At 46.0% G+C, this 20260-nt stretch overlaps 1 protein-coding gene across 9 annotated transcripts in view; it reads right to left on the bottom strand.

Moving 5' to 3' along the window:
• The window catches only part of SIPA1L2 (signal induced proliferation associated 1 like 2), a 233150-nt gene extending 214540 nt beyond the window's left edge, over positions 1 to 18610 (bottom strand). For 5 of the 9 annotated variants that reach the window (XM_065922302.1, XM_065922298.1, XM_065922309.1 and 2 more), the window contains exon 1: positions 16511 to 16758. The gene's annotated coding sequence lies outside the window, so the exon portion shown is untranslated. Of the gene's footprint in view, positions 1 to 15724; positions 16040 to 16510; positions 16759 to 18526 lie in introns of those variants that run through there. The other 4 variants (XM_065922300.1, XM_065922306.1, XM_065922299.1 and 1 more) reach the window with 3 other exon arrangements.
• Between the last annotated feature and the right edge of the window lie 1650 nt (positions 18611 to 20260).

The following is a 20260-nucleotide window of genomic DNA, read 5'->3' as shown; positions in this document are numbered from 1 at the left end:
CAGAATCTGTCTGCAACCTCATTATTATCAGACTTTCTCCGTCCCACCCTCCACCTGGAACTGCACTAAGAAGAGCATTACTGACCGCTGCATATCGCAGGGAGCCCCGCTGGTGCTCTGGGACAACCCGGAGTGGCGGGATGCAGGGATGCGAAGGCGGCTCAAGAGGGAGGGGATGCATGTCTACACACGGCTGACTGATGTCACTGCACGGGGCAAACTAGCCCAACATCACAAAGCAGGGATACGCCATTAAAAAAATAAATTAAAAAAATAAAGGTAACTGGCCGAGAAGTGGAAATCAAAACGGAAGACAGCACTGGCTCCAATTTAAAGAGAATTCCACCAAGAGCAAATACTACCAGGAGACTGACTCTACTTCCAGAATGAACATGCCATAAGAGCAACGCCCCCTTCTGCCTACCCACCCCGGAACCTGAGTCCCTCCCTAGGACGGTGCCTGGCAGGACAGAGTAGGCAGGAAGTATCTGACAAGTAAGTGACTCCGTCTGAGCACGCGCTTTGTCAAAGGCACGGCCACTTCTGCAGCATCAACGGGGACACTGCTCAGTAACCCCTGACTGCGGGCCATGAGCACGTCACTGAGCTCTCCGGAGGACCAGGGCAGAAGTGATACAGATTCTTTCTGCAGTCTTCGGATGACCACCTCCTGAGGGCCCCCTCCCCTTTGGCCAGCCTGAGTGCAGACGTGCCCAGCGGGTTCCCATCAACCAGTGAGGACAAAGACCAGAAGCGGAGAAACAAGAGGCAAGGAACCCGGGTCCCTGAGTGTCAGCAGCCCACCTGCCCAGACCTTGAGCTGTCACTCAGGAAAGGAGTCAGCTTCTCTCTGGTTTGACACTGCATTCTGGCGTCTCTTTTAGAGCAGGCAGAACTACCCTACTCAACACAGCCTTAAAAAAAATCTTCACACACTGACAGCATTGTGTGGGGGGATGTGTGTACACTGTATATAAATATTAAACCAGTACTACTGATGAGAACTTTTCTTTGGTTTTAATCATAGCTGGAGAGGTTTAGCAACTTGAAACTCCAGTAACAGTGGGCAGAGCAAAGGGGGCAGTTAATCCTGGCATCTTATTTTTAAGTCAACTAGGATTTTATTTTGCCAGCAATAGCTCCTCAGCACTGATGATTTTAAAATCTCCTAATATTTCAGCTTTATTTGGTTAGTTTCCTCTATACAGTGTCATAAAACAAAAGTCAGGAAATTTTAGTCTTCAGAATTCTTGCATTTGAGCTAGAAATTACAGATGGCCCTCTGCCTCCTCTCCACAAGTGCAGATTCAACCAATCGCAGATTGAAAATATTTTTAAATTTCCAAAGGATCAAAACATGAATTTGCCACACACCTGCAAATATTTACATAGCATTTACATTGTATACGTAGTATAAGTAAATTAGAGATAGTATAAGTAAATTAGAGATGAGGTAGTATAAGAGGTAGTATAAGTAAATTAGAGATGATTTAAAGTATATGGAAGGATGTGTGTAAATTATATGCAAATACTACACCATTTCACATACAACACTTGAGCATCCCTGGATTTTGGTATCTGAGTGGGGGGCATTGTCCTGAAAACAATCCCTATGAATACAGAAGATCAACTCTGTTCCTCAAAGATGCCTTACAAAAACTTATTTTCTATTTCAAACTTCTTTAAAAAGTTAATCGCACATCTAAGAATAGGTTTGCAAAAATAAAGAGATGTGCTTTCTTTTACCTAAAGTTTTCCAAGTAGCAAATACAATAAATGGATGATGCGTATGATGGGTCTGGGTCCATCTCTTCAGAAGCCAAAGAGCTCGGCTGAATGCCTGGAGCTGGCCGACAGCCCTGCAGCACGGCCAGCAAACCAACAGAAGCAGCACCTGGTTTTCAAGAGACCCACTCAGAAAATGGCCATCTCAGATGTGAAAACCACACCCCTGTTGGGAAAGGTGAGACTTAAGGAAAATATACAAACATCCAAAGAAACTTGTTCCTAATATCACTTGACAATAGGATCTTTGAAAAGAGCATGTGATCAAGGCAGAGGTAAGCCAGCCTGGTATAATATATTTAAAAGTGGATGGGAAGGCAGAAATTATTTTGCTGAAGCCTTACACAAAAGAGTACATATGGCAGGATTCCCTTTATATGGAGTTCAAGAACTGGCAAAACTTACTCAAAACAAAACAAAACAAAACAAAAGGGACAGCGGCTGCCCAGGTTGGGGGTCAGGAGGGAACCCTGGGAAGGACCTGAGATAACTTTCTGGGGTGGCAGGTACATCTTAAAAGAAGTATGGGTTACACAGGTACATGTGTGTGTGCATGCTAAGCTGCTTCAATCCTGTCCAACTCTTTGCGACCCTATGGACCGTAGTCCTCCAGGCTCCTCTGTCCATGGGGCTCTCCAGGCAAGAATACTGGAGGAATTGCCATGCCCTCCTCCAGGGGATCTTTCCGACCCAGGGATCGAACTCACATCTCTTATGTCTCCTGCACTGGGATGCATGTTCTTTACCACTACTGGGTCTCCTTCATTGCAGATGGATTCTTGACCTTCTGAGTCACCAGGGAAGCCCTACCTAGATACATGCATTTGCCTAAACTCCTAGAATGATACACTTAAAATGCATGCATTTCACTGTATAAACTTTGCCTCAAAAAAATTTTAAAGTTTTAGACTCAATTATGACATGTACGCTGAAGTGCTTAGCAGTGAAGTACACTGACGTGAGCCACTTATTTTGAAACACTTCCACAGAAAAAAAAAAGGATTGATGGTTAGACAGAGATGGATAGGAATATACAAAGCAAATAAAATGAAATGCTAACACTCTGTAGAATCTAAATGGTGAGTATACGTGTCCAGGATACTACATAATTTTTTTCAACTTACCTATGTGAAATTTGGCATGAAAATAAGCTGAGGGAAAGTATATGCTAATTATGTTGAGATGTCTTGTTTTAGAGCGTAAAGGAGTACGCGAATGTTACTCACTTACTACCACTTCACAGGACAGAACAAGAGCTCGTGGATAGCAACTGAACACTTATCCCAGGGATGCTGGAGTGGTGGATGAGGTGTTTGAGCGACCGAAGCTCTCACGGTCCACAGCCATGCTTCCTAAGGCTGCCTCAGTTGAACACTTTGATTGCTCAAAATAATTTTAAAGTAAATGACTTTGGTATATCAATCACCAAAAGTTATAAGTTTCTAAATAGAAAGTCTTAAAACAATGTGACCTTGAATTTCAAATATAATACTTGTGTGGTATTCTCTGAACAAACAAATGAAACAAAGTCAGTGATTTCATACCAAAATAATGTGGCTAAAATGTACAAATTTTCAGTTAATTAGATGAATAAGTCCAGGGGATGTAATTAATGTACGGCATGGCACCTATTACAGTTGGTAACAGTGTAAGGTATATTTGAAAACTGCCAAGGGAGTGGATCTTAAAAACCCTGGGGCTTCCTTGGTGGTCCAGTGGTTAAAACTCGGCACTCCCAATGCACGGGACCTGGGTTCAATCCCTGGTCAGGAAACTAGATCCCAAATGCGCAACTAAAAATCCTAAGTGCCACAACTAAGACCCAGCACGGCCAAATAAATAAGTGAAAAAAAAAAGTCGTAATTCCAAGAGAAAAAAATCGGTATCTCTCTATATGTCAACAGACTATGTTTAACTAGACTTACTGTGATAATCATTTGACAATACATAAAAGTAATGAATCATTATGTTCTATACCTGAAACTAGTTTCATGTTGTATGTCAATTACATCTCAATTTGTTTTAAAATGTTGGCTTTTCATCTCTGATGAGTCCAAAGTATTTTCTCCTCTAGGTTTATAGACACATTCTATAATCTTTAGCAAATTACAATGGGGGAGGGGAATCAGATTGACTATCTTACATGACAGGTAAGTTAATCAACCACTGAAAATACTGTCCATCACTTTTCCTAAAGTTTCTTTTGATAATAAAATCCAGTTGAGAGGTTGCAGAACCCAAACCAGGCTGGGATCTAAGTTTGGTCCTAGGCAGAGTAAGCTGATGGAGACAGTACTATGATCTGAGAAACCACTAACAGAGAGAGGGTTTAACTTATGTCTGCTGGTCCATACAGAGCCATGAGTGGCTTTCCATACAAGAGCCCTTCAACAAAAGCTCAAACCTGACCATTTTCCAAAGCCTAGTCCAGATCCTACCTTTTCCTTGAATGTTCTCCTGACTATACGCCCAAACACCATGCACTCCATCACCCACAGTCTTTACTCTGAAAGAAGCTGCAGTGCCCATCACCCCAAGAGTCCCTCTTACATAGGAATCTTCTAATATATGTGATGAATGGCCATCAGCCAGGCCAGGTCACCAACATGGCAGCCCGTTCTACCAAAAACAGTGGGCCTAGGGGGCAAACCACTCTCCTCGCATTCTCTTCTTTATAAATTGGTACCTAGAGGAAGACTGATTCCAAGATAATCTCAGGGTTCCCCTGAGGCCTGAAACACTGAGTCTGGTCATTTGCTGACTGTGCCACGCACTTCCCCGGGCCAGAAGCCTGGGATGGAGTTACCAGATCCTTGCCCTCAGGGCCTCACCCCCCAGGACGCCCCCTGGTAACCTGGAAATCTCAGATGCCAGAGTTTAAAGAGAACCTAAGATTGTGTGGCCCCACATCCCCATTTGAAAACTGGCTGGAAGCAAAGTAAGACAGACACAGACACCGAACCACTCCAGCGTTCCCTGGCGGCTCAGAAGGTAAAGAATCTGAACTACAGTGTGGTTCAATCCATGGGTCAGGAAGACCCCCTGGAGAAGGGAATGGCAACCCACGCCAGTCATGGTAATGAGAACACATGGACAGAGGAGCCTGCCAGGACCCACGACTTCCAAAGAATCAGGCGCAGCCAACAACACTGAACCCCTCCACCCAGCCCTCGTCCCACCTCCGTCTTCCGCAGCAAAGAAATGCTGCTTTGCGCTTCCATGGGAGGTCCCAAAGGCTTTTTCAAAAATTCTCATCTTCCTGCTTAGTTTTACCTTTTCCAGAAAGTTCAGTTGGGGGCTTTTAGGTGTTTTGTTTGTTGTGGTTTTTTTTTTTTTTTTGGCCATGTCACATAGTTTATAGGATCTTAGTTCCCTGACCAGTGATTGAACTCAAGGCCCATGGCAGTGAAAGTGCCACGTCTTAACCACTGGACCATCAGGGAATTCCCAGAAAGGTCAGTTTTAAACAGGGAAAAGCTTGCAGTGAGAGTGAAACCGCCAGTCACTCAGTGGTGTCTGACTCTGCAACCCCATGGACTGTAGCCCACCAGGCTCCTCTGTCCAGGAAATTCTCCAGGCAATAATAACGGAGTGGGCTGCCATTCCCTTCTCCAGGGAATCCTCCTGACCCACGGGTTGAACCTGAGTCTCCCGCATTGCAGGCAGATTCTTCACCATCTGAGCCATCAGGAAAGCCCCAAAGCTTGCAGGAATAGGTAGAAAACAAGCAAATGTCCCTCGGCTGCTGCCTGCAGGCCGGCCTCTCTGCATCCTCCTCCACGCCTCCCACAGCAGAAGGCAAGCGCGATAAGCGTTTGTGGACCAAGCGGTAAAGGAAGCCGTGAGATGAAAGGCAGAGCCTCCTGAAACCCTCCCAGGGCCTGCTCCTCACTCCGTCCAGGTATCCTGGGCCAACTCAACATCCCCTCTGTGCTACAGCGCGTCTGGGAAAGAAGTGTGAGCTGTGATGCGGTGATGCCAGGCCGAGAGGATAGATTTAGAAAGCTCCACATAGCCAGACACACAGCGACAACAGCCATCAGACATCACCCAGATTTAACTAGCCTAAAATTAGCAGTCGGAGCAGAGTAGTTACTGCACGGATGGCGTCAGAGCTCTTCTGACTGGCCGACTGCCAGTTTTAAACAAATCGTCCTGCTTTCTCTACCAGGGAAACAATATTTTGGAACAGAGCCAGCCAAGCATTTCTGCGGCTGTTTCCATTCTCGCTCCGCTATTAATGTTTTATAATTCAGTGACAAGGTGAGCAGAGCCTCTATGGGCTACGTCTGTGAGGGGGTTATTTTCTTTGTTGCAAGCACTCATTCTTTGGATGAGTACTTTAGAATGGTGCAGGAATCCTTTTAAATATTTAAATGCCTGAAATTTATTTAGGGCTTCACATTCAACTGACTTAAACAAAGATGATGCAAATCGGGCGAAGTATAAATGCAAAACGAAAATCGGTTTCCTCTGATCCTTCTTTCATCCTGGCAAAGACTCAGGAGCGAAAGAAATGTTCTCCACAGGATCACAGGAGAGCCCTCTCGCTTCCCAGCACAGAGGAGAGAGCCTGGTTCAATCAGCAGAACTGTTAAAACTACAAAATTTCTCATGAATAACAGAAGATCCACTGGCTGATAGAAGGGTTTTAGGCTAGAACAATAGCTTTGCAGCCTGTTCCTGGCTACCACTTCCCACTTGCAGGGGCAGAAGTGAGATAATTATCGCTATTTCCTCTGAATACACTTTCCCCCATGAATACATGTCCCCCATTCCTTTTATGATTTATTGAGATCAATAGGACCCCACAAGGGACATAGGGTCCCACACGGGGGCAGAAAGGCGAGTTTAAACTCTTAAGAGCTAAGATTCAGAAAACCACGTGTGTTCTCTCTGAACTGTGTTTTCACATCTTTGGTGGGGCGGCGGGTGGGGGGTAGTAAATCGCATCAGCCTTGTAAGGTTCTCCTTCAGTCTGTAGGGGACCACAAATAAAAGTTCAAGCACAATGGCTGTTTTGAATTCTACCTTCAGGAATCCCTCTTCCCAGTTCTTTATCCTGTTCCTACGTCAAAAACATTAACCTCCCTCACTCACTCCTCTCACTTAAAACTTTTTCTAAAAAAGAGCGGATATATGTATATATAAAACTGATTCACGTTGCTATATACCTGAAACTAACACAACACTGCAAATCAACTCACAATTCCAATAGAAATTTTTTAAAATAAAAAAATTAAACCTTTTAAACAGATCCATTATCCCAAGCAAATGACTTCCAATGATCTTCAAATAAACAAAGCTGTTGGTAAATTAGGTGATTTTACTATTATTTAATCTCTCAGCCTCGCCCGCAGCTCTCATAGCAAACTTTAATACACCCATTTAATAAAGCAGGAGTTACAACGACTTCCCCCTGAATTCACGCACTATAGGAATTAGTACTAGGTCAGGACATTAAGATAAAAGGCTTCTACCTAGGCTTAGGGGGCACCTACTACAGATAAGGCATAAGTAATATTCCAACATACCCCGCAATCCTCAAAGTAAAAGGACTATGCTAACGGAAGGTGTACACTATACTACTGATCGGTTTTACAAAATCATTATTTCCTGTAGAAATTATCATCAATTGAAAGAGAAAAGATAACGCTGAACAATTCAGAAATCCTCTCTTTCCAGTTACCTTTATTAAGGAGTCCAAACCAGACTTGTAGGTGAATTGCAGCTTCATCTGACTCCAATAAGGCCAAGGCCGTGCAGCTGTGAGTTGGTATCAGACTTTGAAACCTGGGAAAGGTGTGAAGCACGCCTTCTCACCCCAGGGTGCCCGTCCTCCCCAAACCACACCCCTTGGAATGGGGCAATAATGATATAACAGATGGAGTTCCGCTTCACCCTCTTCAGAAACCACTTCTCCATTTTCAGCACTTTGATATCAGAGTTCAATTACAGGTCATTTCGAGCGACCCAGAAAAGATATAAAATGAGGCATAAAAGGCTGTTTGGGTAGATCATTTACAATAGAAATAATGAGAACCCCAAGGCAACACTTCCTTAGTTCAACAAAAGCCAAGACACACAGTGCTTTCATGTTTAAACCTGGGGCTTTCTATCCTGCCTTTATCAAACACTTGTTTGCTAAGAGGCTATTATGTGGCAGAAACCCGGGCAGTACAAGGAATACAGCAGTAATGACCAGAAATGTCCCTGCTCATATGGCACTGACATTCTATGGAGGGAGGCAGAAGATAAACACGGGAAAAGCAATGTGCCATCAGGTAAGGCAATGAGAAGCACAGCAGATTAAAACAGCTCAGCACACGGGGAGGCTGCCCGCACGGGCAGTGCGGGCGGAGCTGGCGGCTACCGGGCCCTGCCCTGCTCCCCTCCTCCCCTCCAGCCCAGGTGCTCTCCAGAAGCTGGGACCCTGGCCCCTCGTGCACCTGGCGTGATCGAGCACTCAGTCCTAGCCAATATTAACCTGCACTTTCAAAACTGTTCTTGCTCTTTTTTGTTGTTAATTTTTACTGCAGTATGGTTGCTTCTCACTTTCTTCACTTTTCATAGTTGCTTTCCAACGCCGTCTCCATTTCCACTGCACAGCAAAGTGAATCGGCTGTGCATACACATATACAACCTCCCTTCTGGAATTCCTTCCCATACAGGTCACCACAGTGCTTTGGCTCCTGGTGCTACACGGTGTATTCTCATTAGTTACCTATTCTACATATCAACACTGTATATGTGTCACTCCCAAGTCCTCCCACCCCTCCCTTTTCCCCCTTGGCGTCCATACATCTGTTCTCTAAACCTGTGTCTATTTCTGCTTTCCAAATAAGATGATCTATACCATTTTTCCAGATTCCACATATTAACATACAATACTCGTTTTTCTCTTTCTGACTTACTTCACTCTGTATGACAGACAGTCTCTAGGTCCATTCACGTCTCTACAAATGACCCAATTTGTTCCTTTACATGGCTGAGTAATATTCCACTTTTGTTTATGTTACACATTCTCTTTATCCATTCCTCTGTTGATGCACATCTAGGTTGTTCTCTTGTCCCGACTATTGTAAACAGTGCTGCAATGGATATTGGGGTGCATGTATCTTTCCGCACTATGGTTTTCTCTGAGTTAGAAGTTTCTAGATGACCACATGATTAGTGATGTCCTTCTATCCTCATTCTGAGTCTGCTGTCAGCTATGCTTCAATAATATGATACTCCCCAGAAACTGTGCAAGGAGAATGGTATCCTTCACCACATCATCAGTCTCCCACCCCACCCACAAGGTGAAACCTCAAGCTAAGCAACCCACTGGGCTTCCCTGATAGCTCAGACGGTAAAGAGTCCAACTGCAATGCGGGAGACCCAGGTTCAATCCCTGGGTTGGGAAGATCCCCTGGAGAAGGTCATGGCAACTCACTCCAGCATCTTTGCCTGGAAAATTCCATGGACAGAGGAGCCTGGTAGGCTATCGTCCATGGAGTTGCAAGAGTCGGACATGACTCAGCGACTTCACTAAGCAACTCACAACCAATTTTGGAAGAAAACCGGCCAAAGTAAAAACTATCCACAGGATGAAGAACAATTACGGTAAACAGAAGACCTATGAAGGACAGCATCTGTCTTATGCTTCCATTCACAAGACCCTGCAGGCCCAAGAGAAGCTGTTTCCAAACAACCTTGAACTATAACCAGAGAGGGTGAGAGAGCAGTGGTCTCAGGACCCGGGCCACACATTTGAAAGCATAACAAGCAAACTCTTAAGATGCAACACACTCCAACATTCATTTAGGCTTATTATCAGACTTCTTAAAATGTGTATTATTATGTTTTATAATGTCCATCCCCTGGAGGAGGAAATGGCAACCCACTCCAATATTCTTGCTGGGAAAACCCCAAGGACAGAGGAGCCTGGTGGCCTATAGCCCATGGGGTTGCAAAAGAGTCAGCATGACTGAGCAACAGAGCACGCACTTGCAATGTCTATATTTAACATGGTAAAGGTATATATATACACACACACACACATATATATACGTGTGTGTGTCAGTCACTCAGTCGTGTCCAACTCTTTGCGACCCCACAGACTATAGCCCACCAGGTTTCTCTGTCCATGGAATCCTCCAGGCAAGAATACTGGAGGGGATTGCCATTCCCTTCTCCAGAGGAACTTCCCAACCCAGGGATCGTACCCTGGTCTCCTGCATTGCAGGCAGATTCTTTACCATTTGAGATATATATATATATATATATAGGCAGGAGACATGGATTTGATCCCTTGGTCAGGAAGATCCCCTGGAGGATGGCACGGCAGTTCACTCCAGTATTCTTGCCTGGAGAATTCCATGGACAGAGAAGCCTGGTGAGCTAAAGTCCATGAGGTTGCAGAGAGTCAGACACGACTGAGCAGCTGACACTTTCACTTCTTTACACACACTATATTAAACACTCACACGCACAAGCACATATAGACAAACGTGTATGTGCACATATGTATATTAAGCACAGGAGATTCTGGATAGCTGGGATGCACATTGGAAAAAGTTTAGAGACCCTACTGCAAAGAAATCACTGTTCTTTAGATTAAGTCATTAAACACTCCAAAACAACAGCACATGTCCTGTATGAAGAACCCAAAGCATAATTCCTAAAATTACTTATTAGAAACTTCAATACAAAGAGGAATGTACCCCTACCCTATTTCTAAACCATGTGAATATCCACTGTCCCAAATGGTACAACAATTATCAAAGTCCCCTGAAGATAGTGAAAGCAATCATGCAGACCACACTGCTACTGTGCCCTAAGCATTACAGTCAGAGATTTTTTTAAAATGTCTACATGATGGTTCATCTAAGCATACATAATTTTGTGTTCACCCAAGCATAATTGCTTTCCACAGTAACCATTTCTAACACTGGCTCTTTACCTGGATTTTTTTTTCTGTCACTTCAAAGTACTTGAACACATTACTAAATAGCCTACTTTAGACTACTCTGATTTCTTAAACAGCTCAACTAACTGGGAGCTTCTCCTGGAAGATTTAGCAACTACACGAAAGTGAAAAGTATAGGGTAATCCAATTGGTAGCACTCAAGACACCCTTAACGGCTAAATGATTATTTATGAAACAGGAAGAAAAGAGTATCAACTAATTAAGACACAGGGAATTGGGAAAAGATGGTGCCTGTCCCCAAATATCTGAAAGCCATTCAAAATAAGACAATACCAGACTGCAAGATGTGTTTAAGAAAGTCCACAACATTCTGCTTTTTCCCCACCATCTTTTTGGAGTTTAAGACTCCAGAAGTCACAGGTCACAGTATAGCCCTAGCTTCTCAGTCCCTCCCTCAGTCAGTCATTGAACATCTATTTCTCAATTCCCCACCATGCAGAGCATGGTTCAAGCTACTAGGGACACATTGAAAATGAACTCAGTTCTTGGAGTACCTTGGTCAGCAAGACCAACAAAGAAGGCCTGACATGATCTTTCAGGATATCTGTCCACTCCAGTATTCTGGCCTAGAGAATTCCATGGACTACATAGTCCATGGGGTCACAAAGAGTAAGACATGACTGAGCAACTTTCACTTCACAACCAATCCTAGAAGGAAACTTCCAGAGACACCATTCACAGTTTAGCCAGCAACTTAGGTAAGATAGCTAATGTGCAGACAGCATTTATTTGGGAAGGTTGGCAAAGGTGCTTTGATAATAGCATCAAATTCCCAAAAACGCTATGGGAAGAATCAGCCAAGATAAAATTAGACGAAGTCCAATGAAGGCTAAGTCTTGCATTAGCATAGGACAGGAAGACGTGGCTTCAAGACAGCATGTGACTAAGAACCAGAGGTTCGAATGAACAGGAAACTCTCTGAGTTTGAGTAAAAAGGTGAATGGGAACTTGATAGGACCTGCAAGTTGAGGGAAGGGCACCCCTATTCTACTCCGCACAAGTCATGAGTGGGAAGACCAGCTCCAGGCCTCACCTGGATGGGTACTGTCCAGTGAGTAACTAGAACACCTCTACAGAAGGTTTAGTTCTGGATGCCACCAAGGGGATGGAATTCCTATTAACAGGCAGAATTAGAATTCAACTCGACAGGTAAAATACCACCTTCCAGTGGTCAAAACATCAGAAGGCTAGAACTCTCCATTCCTTACTAGGCCACGTGTGGGTATATAAAAGGACCCCAACATCAAAGAAGGGTTAGTTGAGTTGGTCAGTGATTTCCAAACCCTGGTCCATAGTGAAGTTTTCACTGATCTTTGCAAAAGGAAAAGTATCTGTGTATGGTGGTATATACGCCTGTGGGAGTAATTTAACCTATGTGCTCTCTGGACGAAGAACTTTCCTTACGTCTGTAATGATAATATACATACACGTCCTCCCATTTGTTGTTCATCTCTTCTTGGTATATCAGTGTACCTTGATGAAATACCTTGACAGTAGACAGGAATTGCTGCTGTTAATTTTCAATATACGTAGCAACATAAAAAGTGGCAAATCTGACAACGTGCAAAATTTAATTTTTGTCTCTGATTTTTAATTTTAGAAGTAGATAGAAACAAAAAGTATAGGAATGACATGAAAGGATAACCTTATGGATTTTTGTGGTAAAGAGATACTATGACAATGAAACTCAACTTACCACATATCTTCTTCCTTGCTATCACCCAAATTAGCTATACAGTGTTGTATGGGGAGCAAAAAAGATACACACACACACACACACATATACATATACATACACATACACACACATGGGGCTTTCCTGGTGGCTCAGACAGTAAAGAATTCGCCTGATCCCTGGGCTGGGACACAACTGAGCAATTAATACTACCACAACACACACACACACAGAGGCTTCCCAGTTGCTGCTAGTAGTCAAGAACCTGCCTGCCAATGAAGGAGACATAAGAGAGGCTGGTTCGATCCCTGGGTTGGGAAGATCCACTGGGGAAGGAAATGGCAACCCATTCCAGTGCTCTTGCCTGGAGAATCTCATAGACAGAGGAGCCTGGTGGGCTACAGTCCATGGTGTCACAAAGAGTCAGACACGACTGAGGCGACTTAGCACGCATGCACGTGCACATACACACATACATAAAGGAATTGGGTTACACTAAATGTGAAACCTCCCAAGAAACAGAACCTCTACTGTAAGATCTGGCTTCCTTGGACCACTCTTTGGAACCAGAGTTTATGAATCAAGTTCACAAAGGATCAAAATAATTTATCTCTGAATTTACGAGGCATTTAATTCCTATCACACTGTTATCCTTCCTTCAAAAGGAAGTCACGGCTAAATGTGTCTGTAACAGAAAAGCAACTTCTGAATCCTTGATTTTCAGGTGTAAACTAAGTAAGGTATAACTCTCATGAATGTTCATGTGCCAGCTTTGTTGTTTAGTTGCTAAGTCATGTATGTCTTTGTGATCCCATGGACTATAGCCCACCAGGCTCCTCTGTCCCTAGTATTTCCCAGGCAAGAATACTGGAGTGGGTTGCCATTTTTCCTTCTCCAGGGGGTCGTCCCAACTCAGGGATCAAACCTAGGTCTCCTGCTTGGCAGGCACTAAACCACCATGCCAACTTACTATAAATCAAAGAAAGAAAAGACAAGCATGAAAAAATATAAGCTATCCCAATCAGTCATGTTCATTACTCTATATATACATTTATTTAAAAGATTAAAGAAACCTAAAATTCTGGTGCTGAAAGGGACCATGGAAAAACTTTACCCAAACTCGTCAGTGCTAGACCCTAGAAGCAGGAAGCCAGAGGTTCCTGTCACTTCGCCCTGCAAGGGAACAGGTTCATTAATAGAAGGAGAAAATCTGGAACATGGTTCCCTATATTCTTTAGGTATGTACTTCATATTTCATTCAAGTTCAAAACAGGAGGAGAAAAAAAAAAAAAAAACTTTGCTTTTCAGTTGACAATAATAGAAATTTTCTTCAAATTCAACATTCACATCTTTCAAATCTTTGAAGGGATTTGTAATCCTAAACCACCACCTTAAGCAGATCATAAATTCAAAGACACAATGCCTTCCTCAATCTCAAAAAAAAAAAACACACAAAAACCCTTTGCATCTATCAATTATGACTGGGGACTAGGGGGCTCTATCTACATAAACACACAGTTCTTTGAAAAGTATGCAGGAAACACAACCCCTTTAAGCTAGTTTTCATGGCCAAACACACTACTCTAAAACCAGTTTCAGTTACCAGACCATTGCCCTTTCAAGATATCTCGCTATCATTTTTTCACTTTGAGGAATAGATAGATTTCCAAAAAGAATAACCCTATAACCCTTTGACCTCAGGTAAAGAGATCCCTCAAGGTGGACAGGTGTTGATCAAGCTCAGGTATCAGGGAACCCTTCTAAATACCATTCCAGTCTCAAAAGAAAATAAAACAAAACTTACAAACTGTATTACACAGCTTTAACTACAATAAGTACCATAAAAGTCAAATCATGATGCTGACAGTTTCCTTCTTTCATTCCAGAAAATTATAGCTCTTTGAGAAAGGCTAAGATTTAAACACATCAAAAGCACTTGATGGAAAATTTACACTTAAATCAACTAGGGAAAATGTGCAGCCCATACTATAAAGCCAGAAGCTCCACTTCCACACCTGCAATTTATCTCTTGGTTTATTTTCTACACCAAATGCTTACACTGCTTCTTATCCAAGTTCATTTCACCCCATCTATAGGTAGCATGTGGGTACTGATAAAAGCTGTTTCTGATTTCATTTCATTCCCTACTTCCCAGATGTTTGCGAGAGAGAGGTCTATTTTTTTTTTCTTCAGCTATTTGTGAATATGCTCTAATTTAGAACCAACAAATTTAACATCATATTATAAGCTGGGTAAGACACACACACACAATAAGTAACAGCTATGTGAAATGTTGAGATATTTCTCCAGCTTCTAAATAAGTCTGCCTACCTAGGCAAGATTTGGACAGGCTGCCATGGTCTTACTTCAGAGAAAAAGTCCTGAAAACACAAAATTAAGAACCTGCTGCTACCTAAAGGGCCAACTACAAGTCATGGTACTTTGGAAAAAAGGGCTGTGCTTAGAAATGAAACACCCAGTATCAGTTGGGGAAATAAAAATGGCCCCAACACAATGTTTGACTCCACACATGTATAATGCAACAATATCTCTTCCCTAAAATGCATCAACAGAGTCTTTAGAAAGAATCAATATTATGAGTACCAAAAACTCAAGAAAGATTGCACTTTCTCATGAATTACATTCTTTTATACTGTTTTGAATCAAGCAACCAGCTACTAAAGTAAGCAGAAAACATCCTTAGTAGAAATGTTATATAAATAGAATTAATAAGTCTCACCATAGAACTTTAAATTTTTCAAGTAAAAACAGACATCCTTTAAATTTGTGACTAAAAACAGTAACCAAGTTGTCTCCTGAAATACATCTTTAGAAACACCAGAAGTAACAGACCACTTTATGACATCTACATAAATATTAGTTTTACAGGGAAGTAATGTATTTCAAAGAAAGCAACAGTTTTGGAGATTTTTTTTTCTCCCATTACTGATTGTAAAACTGGAAAAATTACAACCTGGATTGCAGACAGCCAACTCAAAAGCGCAGTTTACTAAATGCCTGTCATAAGAAAGCCATCTAGTGTTAACATTTAGAAATGAAAACTGCAGACAAAAGAGGCAAAGAAAAGAAAAATCTAAGTGACTATTTGGAACTTACTGAGCAAACCTAGGAGAATCACCAAAATTCTTTGTTTAAAAAAGAAGGCCATCCTTATCAAAAACCGTATCTAATTTAAACAAAATTCAAAAAGTCTACAATCGCGTTTTGGCCAAAATCAGGTTTTTGGTGACCACAATTCCGTGGTCAACGCACTTGATGTTTCCAATACTCACGCTGGAGTCATCTTGGGCTGAATTAATTTAACTGAAGCAGGTTAATGATGACAAATATCTCCCAGAGGGGCCATGCCAACTTGTTTTCTCTTCCCGAGAAGCATCGGCTCTCGCTCCCAGATGATGAACCGAGATTGATTCTTTGGGTTTGCGGCGCGGTTGAAATTAATCTGTAGGTGCTCAAGGGGATACTCCCAGGACCTGGCCAAACTAGCTTCAAGGATAGGCGGGCCCCCAAGCAGGACCGGGAGCAGAGGATGGAGCGAGCCGCGGACCCAGGGGAGCCTGGGAGCCGTCGAGCCACAGGGAAGGGCGCTCGCTGGCCGCTTGGGACCTTACAAAGAGGGGCGGGCGCCGCGAGGGCTCGCGCCCCGGGCACACCGCCTTCCCGGGGAATAAACCCCGCAGCAAGTTCAGCAAGTAACCCCGCCCGGCGCGCCGGGGAGCCGCGCCGGGCAACCTTTCTCTCTTTTCTCGGGTTAGTCACGGAGGAGTCGCTGCGCGCCCGGAGAGTCCTCGTTTAGTGCTCGCGTCAACGAGACCGGGATAACCTTTCAGCCGATCGATAACTTTGAGAACGAACGGCGACAGCTCCTCTTTCACCCCGGGCTCCGGAGCGCGGGCGCATCTGCCAAGTCGGACCCCCGCCCCGCGCCCCGGACGCGCGGTCGGCCCCCCGAGGCGCCCCCAAGGGCCGCCCCTCACTTCGGGACGGTTCCGGGACACGACCGGAGACTCCCGAGCGGACCCCGCCTCGCCTCCCGTCGCTAGTCGCCTGGAACGCACCTCGGAGACGCAGTCCGCCGCGACCTGCTGCAGCTCGCGAGCTCGCGGCGGCGCCTACCGGGGCCGCCTCCTCGCCGCCCGCCGCTGCCCGGGGCTGCCCATCGGCCCGGACCCTGCCCGCGCCGGGCTCCGGCGAGAGGCGGCCGGGACCCGCCGGCTGCGGCTGGAGCGATCGGCCTGCGCTCGAGCGAGCGGGCGGTCGGTCGGTCGGGGCGGGGGCGCGGCGCTGCTCCTCCTCCTCCGTCCTCCTCCGGCTCCGCCGGCTCCTCCCGGGCTCCCACTCTGCAGCGCCGGCTCCCGACGCCGCGGCCCGCCCGCCCGGCGGCCCCACCCCCCGTCCGCTCCGCGGCCTCCCATTGGCCACCGCCCGCCGGCCCCCTCGGCCCCGCCCCGCGATTGGGAGCCGGCGCCGTCCGTCCCGCCGCCCCACGGGGCTCCGGGCGCAGCCGGTGCGCGGTTCCCAGGCCCCGCGGTGCACTGGAGCGGCGCGGCCGGGAGGGGCTCGGCGCTCTTCCTGCGGGAGGGGGCTGCGAGCGGCGCGGCGCCCACGGCCTCAGGCGGGGGGCAGCCTACCTGCACCCGCGGTCCGGGAACGCTGTAGCCGTCCTCCTTGGGATTTGTTTTCGCCCCTCTGGCAGCGATAAGTTAAAAATCCCGAAATCTGTTGCAGTGATGTCGTAATTGGCGTCTTACTGGGTTCTCAGCGACAGTTGCCGAAAATTCTTACTGAGCAATACATAATCTTTTTTTAATTCCTACAATTTGAGAAATGTGATTCTTAACAGGGGAAATTGACGCGTCGTGGGGCCCGCACGTTGAGCCAACCAAACCTGGCACGGTGGCCCCGCAGTGGTGTGCCATCTTCATCTGCTTTTCCCTGGCTGCCTCGGCCTTACCGGGCTGGCCACGGCTAAAGGTCACCGTGTTGAGGAAGTCTGAACTTCCTTTGTTGGTTGAAGATGATGTTGAAGGCGATGAGAGGAGGAAGGGGGCTGTTTGGCTTCTTCAGAAACGTAAGGCCTGGAATAATATCAGTAGGTCTCTGTCTTTGAGCAGATGAGCGCTGGCAAGCGCAAACTGGGAAACCATGGTGTGCGAACGGCAGGGGACCCGGCATCTCCTATCATTGGGAAGATGGTATCAAGGCCTTGAGGAACATCGCTGGCTCCCTAATTCCCCCTTCCCTTCATAAAGGAATTACTCTGCTTAATGTAGACAAATTGAACGTTTTGAAACTTGCGCCTGGTAGGCACCGTTTCGAATTTGCTTTCAGCAAGTGAGATGATCTGTGTGGCACCTGACTCTTTCAAGAGTAACTACAACCTTCCCATGCACGAGATGCTCAACACAGACCTTGGGAGAATTCTGAAAAGTCCCAGAGCACCACGCAAGGAGAGTCATCGCAGGGTCCTGAAAAAGAATCCACTGAGAAGCCTGAGAATTATGTTGAATCTAACTAAACCCACGTGCAAAAGCCATGCACCTGGGCAGGCTAAGAATCAAACCTCCAGGAGGCTAGGGCAGCAGTGGCCCTAGAAGCCAGATCAGATGGGGAGGGGTTCCAGGCAATTAGACTTTAGTAGGAAAGAAAGGCAAGGAGGCTGTATTTGTAAAGAAACTGAAGAAGTCTTGGGCGGGGGGGGGGGCGGGGGCAGGAAGGGAAGGGGGTCGGCGGAGGCGTGGGGGTGGGGGAGGCTGCAGAAAGCAAGACACCGGCCACTGGGAAGCCCCGCAGAAAACCCACCACGGAAGAGAAGAATCCTGCTGCACAAACTTGCCTGTGTTTACCCCCTGAAGGTCAACTCATTTTGGACAGCTCATTTTGAATAAAGACCTGATCAAAGACTCAGTGAGAAACACACACACGCAGACACCCTCGAATCTGGCTCCGCGCCGCCCCCTGGCAGAGTCCCTGCCGGTACACTCTCCGGAATCGCGCCCCACCCCACCCCACCCCCACGGCGCCGGGTCCCCACCCCCCACACTCCCAAACCCCCACCCCCGCCACACACACACCTCCCAGGAGAGGCTGGGCGTCGCCGGCCCACGACAGAGCTGCCGGGTCCTACGCAGGCACCTGCCCCAGCACCGCCGCATCGCTGGATCACAGAAGACGGCAGGAGGGGCAACCCTACCGTGCGCCCGCTCCCAGGGCTCTCCAGACGTCCCCGGCGGCCCTGTGCCCCCAGGAGCTGGAGTGGGAGGATGCCCTGAGAAACATGCGGGAGGTCAGGCGACGCCAGCGCGCAGGAATGCTGCGGAGAACAGACCTTCCCGAGTCTGGAAGGGGGCTGGAGAGGCGTGCGGTCCAGGCTCCCCAGCCCAGCCCCCGGGCCCGCCCACTCCGCCTCCAGGCCGCCCTCCACCCAAAGGAGAAATGCTCTTAGATCTTGATCTCGATGAAGAGAAAAGGAACTTTTTATACCCACCTTTTCTACTTTGCTAGGACATGTTGATCACCCAGGAAGCTTTACCTGAAACTATCTTGAAACTATGTAATTTGCTCGACACTTGAATTGGTTGCTAAAAGATTAAAGGACCTCTGAGGACTTCTGAAGCTATATTGGAGTTGACTGTGCCTAAAGGTTCAGTAACAGGAATAGACTGCTAGGTAGAGGCTACTTTACCTTCCAGTCCCGCCGTTGGGTTTCCTGAGCCGGCTTCACCGTGGCCCAGCTGCTCGGATTGTGTTTCCTGAGACTGGATTCAGAGTTTTCAGTTCCTCCTTTTCTGGAGGTTCTTCCTGGAGAGATAATGTTCTCAGTACTTCCCTATCCCAAACACACCCTAGAACATAACCCTCCTAAAAGTTAGGGGCGGTCCCTCCCATGCTATATTTCTCTGTGAACTAAAGCATGTAAACATTGTACAGCCTTTTATATCTCTGTAAAAGAGGGCTATACAATATGGGAATGTGTTTAATAAAACATGCCAGAGAGCTATATTGTGACATGACCAAAGCTCTGTGTTCTCCTGTCACCTCATTAGCAGTATATATCAAGTTTTCGGTTTATTAACAAACATGTGTGGAGGCCCTGTGATGATCCAACAGGTGCTGGGGATATACACGTGCAGAGGACTAGGCCCTGCCCTTCATCAGCTCGCCCTCTCACCTGCGTGCATGCCCACACATGGCAGATACTCTACTAGAGGTGTGGACACAGGAGCAGCCATGGACGGACACCTCCTGCAGGAGCCGAGGGAGAACAGACCTCCCCCTTCACACCACGGTGCTTCTCACTCTTCACAGAACTGCGCGTGTCCTCGTTTTCCCCACTGTTCTAAGGGCCCTGAGGAAAAGAGCCAAGCCCCCTCAGCCTTTGGACTCCTAAGGCAGTGACTGCGCCAGTTTGCGGATTGTCTCCAAGGTGGCTCTTGGTTCTGAGGCTGCACCATCCACTGTCTGATAGATGAGGAAGAAGCTTTGACTTCCTCCTTAAGGTCCATAATGATCTAATAAGGAAGCCTGTATTTTATTTTTGATCAACAACCAAGACCTATTTTGATAGAAAATAAACAATGCTTATGAAAAAACTATAAATACAACCCAGTGATGAGGTGACTGCTCTGACGTACCTTAGTTTAAAATGTGTCTACAGTAAGTTTAAAGCAAAGTGCCTACAGACGAAATTTATTAGTGCATCAAGCATAACTAAACTATTAAAGATATGAAATCCAGGCATGTCCAAAATCTTATGAGAGGACATCAGTGGTTAATTTCATATATATATAAATGTTAGCCATAGGCTA

This window comes from Muntiacus reevesi, chromosome 2 (genome assembly GCF_963930625.1).
Source record: "Muntiacus reevesi chromosome 2, mMunRee1.1, whole genome shotgun sequence".
Classification (NCBI taxonomy): Eukaryota; Metazoa; Chordata; class Mammalia; order Artiodactyla; family Cervidae; genus Muntiacus; species Muntiacus reevesi.
The sequence above is the reverse complement of the archived record's forward strand: the minus strand, read 5'-3'. Positions and strand labels throughout refer to the sequence as shown.